This window comes from Callithrix jacchus, chromosome 16, assembly GCF_049354715.1.
Source record: "Callithrix jacchus isolate 240 chromosome 16, calJac240_pri, whole genome shotgun sequence".
NCBI lineage: Eukaryota > Metazoa > Chordata > Mammalia > Primates > Cebidae > Callithrix > Callithrix jacchus.
The window spans coordinates 71,910,001-71,918,522 of NC_133517.1; the positions used below are offsets into that span (position 1 = coordinate 71,910,001).

Consider the following 8,522-nt stretch of genomic DNA (forward strand, 5'->3'; position numbering starts at 1 on the left):
GGAGTCTACAGCCGTGCCACCCTGAACGCACCTGATCTCGTCTGATCTTGGAAGCTAAGCAGGGTCGGGGCTGGTTAGTACTTGGATGGGAGACCGCCTGGAAATACCAGGTGCTGTAGAAGAAAGAAAAGAAAGAAAAGGACCAAGGAAAGTGACTCATGCAGCTGGGAGGAGAAAGAGCCATAACTTGAGAATCTGAGTGCAGTGTTCTTTCTCTAATACCACTTGGCTTCTCACCATGTCTGCCTCCGTCTCTGTATTAACTTCACCCACGGTCACCCCACCAGTTGAGTGTGGAATATCTCCCCTCCCCAGCCCTAATCCTGCTCAGTGGCTAGAATATAGTGTTCTTTGTAATTGGATCACTCATTCATTCATTCAACAAACATGATTGGAACACCTATTACATGTCAGATACTCCTTCTACTCTAGGTGTCAGCCACAGAGTCCAGTCCCTGCTCTCCGAGGACTCTCAGACTAGCAGCAATTTCAGTGTGCAAAGCATTGGGAAATAAAGATGAGCAGGAATCTTCAGGCACACCGAGGAGGAGGGCCTTAACTCTGCCTGGAGATATCAGGGAAGGCTTCAAGGTGGAGAGGACATTTGATCAGAGCCTTGGAGCACGAGTAGGAATTTTCCAGGAGGAAAAGGAGAATATATTCGATGTAGAGGGAACAGGACGTACAAAGTCATGGAGAGAAGAACGAACAGATGGTCAAGGAATCCCAAGTTATCAAAGTTAGGCCCAGATTTGGGAAGCTTGCAGAGACCACCTCATGAGGAACACGATATGCCAAGCTAAAGAGTCTAACTTTCTTCTTATGGGCAACGGGATATCATTATCAGATCTAGCAAGGGAGCGGCACAATCAGATTTGCATTTTAGAAGGGTAGAGAATAGCTCATAGGGAGAAGTGCAATGACAAGAATATTGATAAAGCCCAGGCAAGACGTAAGGAAAGCCTGAGCCAAGGAAAGGTGTGGGGGATGCAGATGAAAAGTAGAAATCAGTCAGAGACCTCTCCTATGGGGTTCATCTGTTCTCTCCACCCCTCCTTTTTGTTCCCACAGAACACTATACATTCCTTTTTCAGCTCTTTCCACACTGCTGTGGTGCACTGCTTACTGGTGTATTAGTCAGAATGGGCTAGGTTATGCTGCAGTAACAAACAGCCTCTAATTCCCACTGACTTACAATGACAGTTTCATTGAACAGATCAGTGGTTTCCATCATGCTACTAGAATATCAGCAGCCTAGGACAGGGATCTTTGCTGGTTTTATTCACTGCTACATGCTCAGTATCTGGCACATGGTGGGGTCTCATAAATATTTGTTGAGGGACCAATAAATATTTGTTGAATGGTCAACATCAGAGGTAACTAGGAGAAACAGGGCTTAATGAATGCTGCAAGTGAGAAATAATGGGAAAAGAATGTAAAATTACTCCCAGGTCTTTGTGTTGAGCAATCAACTGGGCTAATGGCTGTGTCTCCTCAAGCTAGGACAGCTGGTAACCCGAGAAGCGTTCAGTTTGATGATGATGCTTTCAGCTTTGGTTCTTTGAGTCTGAGCTGAGACAGCTGTCATCCAGGTGAAGAAGACACGCACCCAGGTAGTATTGGATTTACAGGGCTGGCCTTGGGGAATAAGATTTGAGCTGAAGATAGACACTTGAGAGTCCAGAGTGGCGTTTGAAGCTATCTAAAGCAGGCTGTGCTCCAGGGAGGTGTGTCCTCTCCTCTGGAAATAGCAGGCCTTAACTTTTTTGCCAAATGTCCTTTTCAATCTAGGGGAGCAGTAGCATTCCTGCTATCATCCTTTCCCAGAGAAGATCTCACACGCATGAGCTCCTTGCAGATTCGGCCTCCCAGCCTCTGGCCAAGCTCTTCCCTCTTCAACACAGGCCTCTTGCTTGGCTTCCTCCTTCCAACTGCCCTGACCCCCAGACAGTGCCCAGCTTTGTCCTCTGCCCTGGAGCTGCCTTCAGCCAGGCCCAGACCAAAGAGTTCTGATCTTCAGGATTCCATCGCCATTTGCAGTGGAGGTCCCCCCTCCCCCCCCTCCCCCCCCCCACAGCCTTTAATGCGGAACTCCCCTTCTTTGTGATTTGAGCACGTGTCACGGTCACGGAGCACCGACAGCACCCACTGAATGCCAGGCCAGAGCCTGGGGCTAAGTCTTCTCTCCCACTGCCCAGCCCTGATGCAGGCTGCCACCACCAGTGCCCTCTGGGGTCAGGACAGCTGCCTTCCATCCCTTCTCTCATCTACAACCTTGCCTCCCCTCCTGTATCCCCAGCCCTTACTCCAAAACCTCTCGGTGCTCACAAAGACCACAGGACAAGGACCAGACCCAACCCCTCAGCCTGACATGCAAACTCTCTTTCAGCCCTCCCCAGCCTACCGTTTTTTTTTCAGACGGAGTTTCACTCTGCATCCAGGCTAGGGTGTACTGGCACCATCTTGGCTCACTGCAACCTCCACTTCCTGGATTCAAGCGATTCTCCTGCCTCAGCTTTTCAAGTACCTGGGATTACAGGCACCTGCCACCATGCCCGACTAATTTGTATTTTTAATAGAGATGGGGATTCGCCATGTCGGTCAGGCTGGTCTTGAACTCCTATCAGGTAATCCACCCACTTCGGCCTCCCAGAGTGTTGGGATTATAGGCGTGAGCCACTGTGCCTGGCCCCAACCTACTTTTTAATCTGACACTCCACTATGCTGCCCCATACAAACACGAAGCTCCTGCTAACTCTGCTTCCCCGTCTAGAGCCTGAGTGTAACACCTGGCTCTAATACTTACCAGCTGTATGACCATGGGCAAGTTATTTAACCTCTCTGGGCCTCCATTTCTAGGCCTCAGTAGAATAGAGATTATAAAAGTATCTACATCTGGCCGGGCGAAGTGGCCCATTCCTGTAATCTCAGCACTTTGGAAGGCCGAGGTGGGTGGATTACCTGAAGTCAGAAGTTTGAGACCAGCCTGGCCAACATGGTGAAACCCTATCTCTACTAAAAATACAAAAAAAAATAGCCGGGCATGGTGGCAGGCGCCTGTAATCCCAGCTACTTGGGAAGCTAAAGCAGGAGAATCGCTCGAACCCGGGAAGTGGAGGTTACAGTAAGTCAAGATCGCATCACTGCACTCCAGCCCGGGCCACAGAGCTTGGCTCTCTCGACAACTACAACAACAACAAAAGTACATCCTGGTGCTGTCGAAGGGTTAAATGAGTTAATGTATGCAAAGCACAACGAGGCCGGGTGCACGGCAGTACCCGGGCTACTGTTATTATCATTCCCACCACCAAGCTTCTGCTCGGGCTGTTCCCATGATCTCAGTGTCATGGTTGCTTCTGCTTGCCCTTCATCAGACAGCGAGGGCCTGCAGTTGGACACTGTCCCTCATCCCCCTCTGTTGCCGCCCCCAGCACAGCCTCCCACAGCCCCCAGCAGAGCTCTTGGCACATCATATCGCAATGTGGTTAGTAAAATTTCACAGGGTCTGGAGCCTGACAGTCTTGAGTTCACATCTTGGCTGCAACACTTACTAGCTGTACAACTATAGGCAAGTTACTTAACCTCTCTGAGTTCCAATTTCCACACGAGGAATAAGGATGCCCATCCCACTCTCACAGAGCTGCTGTGGGAATAAATCTGACAAATATCTGAAGACTGCTGCCAGTGTCTGACACGGCAGAGGCCCTCGGCGAAGGTTAGATTCTTTCCACCTCCAATACTTGTTGAATTCACATCTTCCACTGTTTGAGTGTAGGCATGTAGAAAGCAGGGATTAAGCCTAAGTCCTATGAATGAGAAAATTTGTGAGCTCTTTAGTAGCTGCTTGGCCGGAAGCAGGGGCTCACACCTGTAATCCCAGCACTTTGGGAGGCTGAGGCAGGTGGATCACTTCAGGTCAGGAGTTTGAGACCAGCCTAGTCTCATGGTGAATAACAACAACATGGCGAAACCCCATCTCTACTAAAAATATGAAAGAATTAGCCAGGAGTCGTGGCATGCGCCTGTAGTCCCAACCATTCAGGAGGCTGAGACATGAGAATCACTTGAACCAGAGTGGCGGATATTGCAGTGAGCTGAGATCATGCCACTGCACTCCAGCGTGGGTGACAGAGTGGGACTGTGTCTCAAAAAAAATAAAATAAGACCAAGCAGGGTGGCTCACACCTGTAATCCCAGCACATTGGGAGGCTGAGGCAGGCGGATCACCTGAGGTCAGGAGTTCGAGACCAGCCTGGCCAGCATGGAGAAACCCCATCTCTATTAAAAAATACAAAACTAGCCGGGCGTGGTGGCGGGTAGCCTGTAATCCCAGCTACTCAGGAGGCTGAAACAGAAGAATCTCTTGAACCCAGGAGGCAGAGGTTGCGGTGAGCTGAGATTGCACCATTGCACTCCAGCCTGAGAAACTCCATCTCAAAAAAAAAATAAAATAAAAGAAGAAGATGCTGGACAAATATCTGAGCCATGATAGTACTGCATGAAAGGAGCAGCCTCCTTGGTCCCTGGTTTGGGGCTGTGGAGGTCAACATCTAACTGGTCCTTAGTGGGGGTCTGGCCACATGGGAACTGGAGGCAGGAAGTTAGCGTGAATTGTTATTTGTTGCTAACTTTCCCCTGGGCAAAGCCTCTGTAGTCTGCCTCCTTAAAGTGGAATGAATTATGTGGCTCCCAAGGGCTCCCAGCTTCCCTCCCTACTTCTACCTCCGGAGGCTGTGAGACACCAAGGAGGCTCCGCAGGCCCTGTTTTCCTGGCACCAGCTACCAGCGGAATCTCACTCTGGCTGCAGCAGGGAGAGAGGAAGCCATCTCTGTCCTGGATCAAGCTATATTTGACTTGCTAGGCAAGGCCAGCCCCGCAGGCCACATTCCGTGGCCCCAAGCCAGGCTGGTGTGTAATACGCTCCGGCCACCCTGTCGTTACCTAATGCTTTCCTAATCTGCAGCTTACGCAAGAGGAGTACAAATCTCTGAGAACACCAAGAGAACACCCCACCAGGCATCTCCCTGGCTGACCTGCGCACTGTTTTCAGGTTGGTGGTTTTATCAGAGGTGCTTGCTGTCAGCTACCATGAGGGATACCTTGGTAGGCCATTTGGAGCCCCACTTCTCACATGAGGACTCCTCCAGTCTGTACCCCTCTCTGCCAACACTCACACTGCAGTAGATATTCTATTTGACACAGAGCGGTGACGAAGTCTTGCATCTTTCTGTCTTGCTATCTATGAAGCAGATCTTTCAACAAATGCTGCTGAACAATTAGACAATTAATATTTAAAAAATGATTGACCCGGCCGGGTGCGGTGGCTCATGCCAGTAATCCCAGCACTTTGGGAGGCTGAGACAGGCGGATCACAACAGCAGGAGATCGAGACCATCCTGGCCAGCATGGTGAAACCCTGTCTCTACTAAAAAAAATATAAGAATCAGCTGGGCGTGGTGGCACGAGGCCTGTAGTCTCAGCTACTTGGGAGGATGAGGCAGGAGAAATGCTTGAACTCAGGAGGCAAAGGTTGCAGTGAGCCAAGATTGTGTCACTTCACTCCAGCCTGGTGACAGAGCAAGACTCTGTCTAAAAAAAATAATAATAATAACTCAAATTCAAAAAAATTAACTCAAATGAGTCACTGACCTAAATGTAAAACCTAAGCCTACAAAACTTTTAGAAGAAAATAAATATGGGATATAATTTTGTAATCTTGGGTTAGGTAAAATTTCCAAGAATAGAAAATACATGAATACGTGACCCGCAAAAGAAAAATGTTGATAAACTGGACTTAGTAAAGATAGAAAACCTTATTTATTCAAAAGACACTCTTTAAGACCAAGAAAAGACCAGCTATATACTGAAAGGAACTATTTGCAAAAACATATATTGGACAAAGAACTTGCATCTGGAATATAAAAGGAGTTTCTACAACTCAGTAAGGAAACCAACATCCTGGCTGGGCACGGTGGCTCACACCTGTAACCTCAGCACTTTAGTAGGCTGAGGCATGCAGATCACCTGAGGTCAGCAGTTTGAATCCAGCTTGGCCAACAGGGTGAAACCCTGTCTCCACTAAAGATACAAAAATTAGCCAGGCATGGTGGTGCATGCCTGTAATCCCAGCTACTCCAGAGGCTGAGGCAGGAGAATCCCTTGAACCTGAGAGGCTGAGATCACTCAAGTGCACTCCAGCCTGGAGAACAGAGCTAGACTCTGTCTCGGAAAAAAAAAAAAAAAGAAATGAAAAGAAAATCAACATCCCAGTTTAAAAATAGGCAAAATACTTGATCAGACACTTCACTGAAGAAGACAGGAGGGGCCAGCCGTAGTGGCTCACACCTATAATCCCAGCGCTTTGGGGAGACCAGCCTGGCCACCATGGTGAAATCCTGCCCCTACTAAAGATACAAAAATTAGCCCCAGTGTGGTGGAATATGCCTGTAGTCCCAGCTACTCAAGAGGCTGAGACGGGCAAATCACTTGAACCCAGGAGGCAGAGGTTGTAGTGAGCTGAGATTATGCCACTGCACTCCAGCCTGGGTGACAGGGCAAGACTTCATCTCCAAAAACAAAAAAAGACCAGAGAATAAGCATTTGAAAAGATACTAAACCTTAATTAGTCATTAAAGAAATGAAATAAGACCACAATGAGATACCACACACATCTACTAGGATGGCTAAACTATAAATACACAACTAAATAAGCCTGACATGCTGAGTGCAGGTGAGGATGTGGAGCAATTAGAGTTCTCATACATTGTTAGTGGGGAATGAAAAATGGTGCAGCCACTTTGGAAAACAACTCAGTGGTTTCTTATCAAGTTAAACAAATGGCTGGGTGTGATGGCTCATGCCTGTAATCCCAGCATTTTGGGAGACCAAGGCAGGAGAACTGCTTGAGCCCAGGAGTTCAAGACCAGCCTGGACAACATGGTGAGACCTCATCTCTACAAAAAATAAACAAAATTAGCTGGGCGTGGTGGCGCACACCTGTTGTCCCAGCTACTTGGAAATTTGAGGCAAGAGGATCACTGGAGCCCAGGAGGTCAAGGCTGTAATGAGCTATGAAGATGTCACTGCACTCCAGTCTAGGCAAGAAAAAAAGACCTTGTCTCAAAAAAACAATGACCTAGCAGTCTTATTTCTAGGTATTTACCCAAAATAAATGAAAACACATGTCCGCACAAAGGCATGTACACACATTTGTGGCAGCTTTATAATAATCTCCAAATGGAGACAGGCAGATATCCTTCAACTGGTAAAGAAATAAACAAAATGTGAGGCCAGACACAGTGGCTCACGCCTGTAATCCCAGCACTTTGGGGGGCCGAGGTTGGTGGATCACTTGAGGTCAGGAGTTCAAGACCAGCCTGAGCAAAAGCAAAACCCTGTCTCTACTAATAATACAAAAATTATCCAAGTGTGGTGATGCACTCTGGTAGTCCCACCTACCTGGGAGGTTGAAGTGGGAGGATCGCCTGATCCCAGGGAGCGGAGGCTGCAGTGAGTCATCATTGCACTACCTCACTCCAGCCTGGGTAATGGAGTGACCAAAAAAAACCAAAATCCTCTCCACCTGTACACTAAACAAAGATGAATTTTATTACAGTGAAATTCTACCTCAATAAATATGACTTTTAAAGTCACATAAAAGCCCGGCCTGGGCAACATGGGGAAACCCTGTCTCTACAAAAATACAAAAATTAACCAGGCATGGTGGCCCATGCCTTTAGCCACAGCTACTCAGAAACCTGATGCCAGAGGATTGCTCGAGCTCTCCTTAAACCCAGGAGGTCAAGGCTGGGGTGAGCCAGAGATTGCCCCATTACACCCCAGCCTGGGCGACAGAGTGAGACCCTGTCTCAAAATAAAATGAAATGCAAATCTAATAGTCCTTCTCATCATGAAGATAAAATGACACCAATGATAGTCACAGCTAATGTGTCTCAGGCACAGTCCCGAAAAATGTACATTGTCTGACTGAAGCCTCAGTTTTGCTGTCCCCAACACACACTGTCAGAAAGAAAAATTAGCATTGAGACAAAGGATCTTTCAGCAAGGCGATTTTTACTTCCTGGACTGCAGGAAGGGTATCCTTGCTAGCTATTGTGCCACAAGAGTACAATGAACAAAGGAAAACACAAAAATTTATCCCTTACACATTTGGGATCATCCTTACTGCTGTGTCTGATCTCTATTGGCTGGAGCCAGAACTCACGATCTAAACTAAAACCTGATTGGCTAATAACTTAAAATTTTTCTAAACTGGTAAAAGCAATGGAGAGCTGGGACATGCCTGTGAGCACATCCAGCACAGATATCTTGGTTAAGGTACAAGGACATAGAATGTACTACGTACCTGTAAGCATGGCATGTTTAACAGCTACATAGGATAGGGCTTAACAAAGTTATTAGCACACTTATGATTTATTCTTTAACAAGAAAGGAAACTTTAAAAAGGAACTTCTCTACTGCCCACACACAACAAGACTTTCCTGTTCCAGGGCCTTTGCAC

The 8,522-nt window shown here is 47.5% G+C and overlaps 1 pseudogene; it reads left to right on the forward strand.

Moving 5' to 3' along the window:
* Window positions 1–3: 3 nt before the first annotated feature.
* LOC118148631 (5S ribosomal RNA) lies at window positions 4–122 on the forward strand (annotated as a pseudogene).
* The last annotated feature ends 8,400 nt before the right edge of the window (window positions 123–8,522 follow it).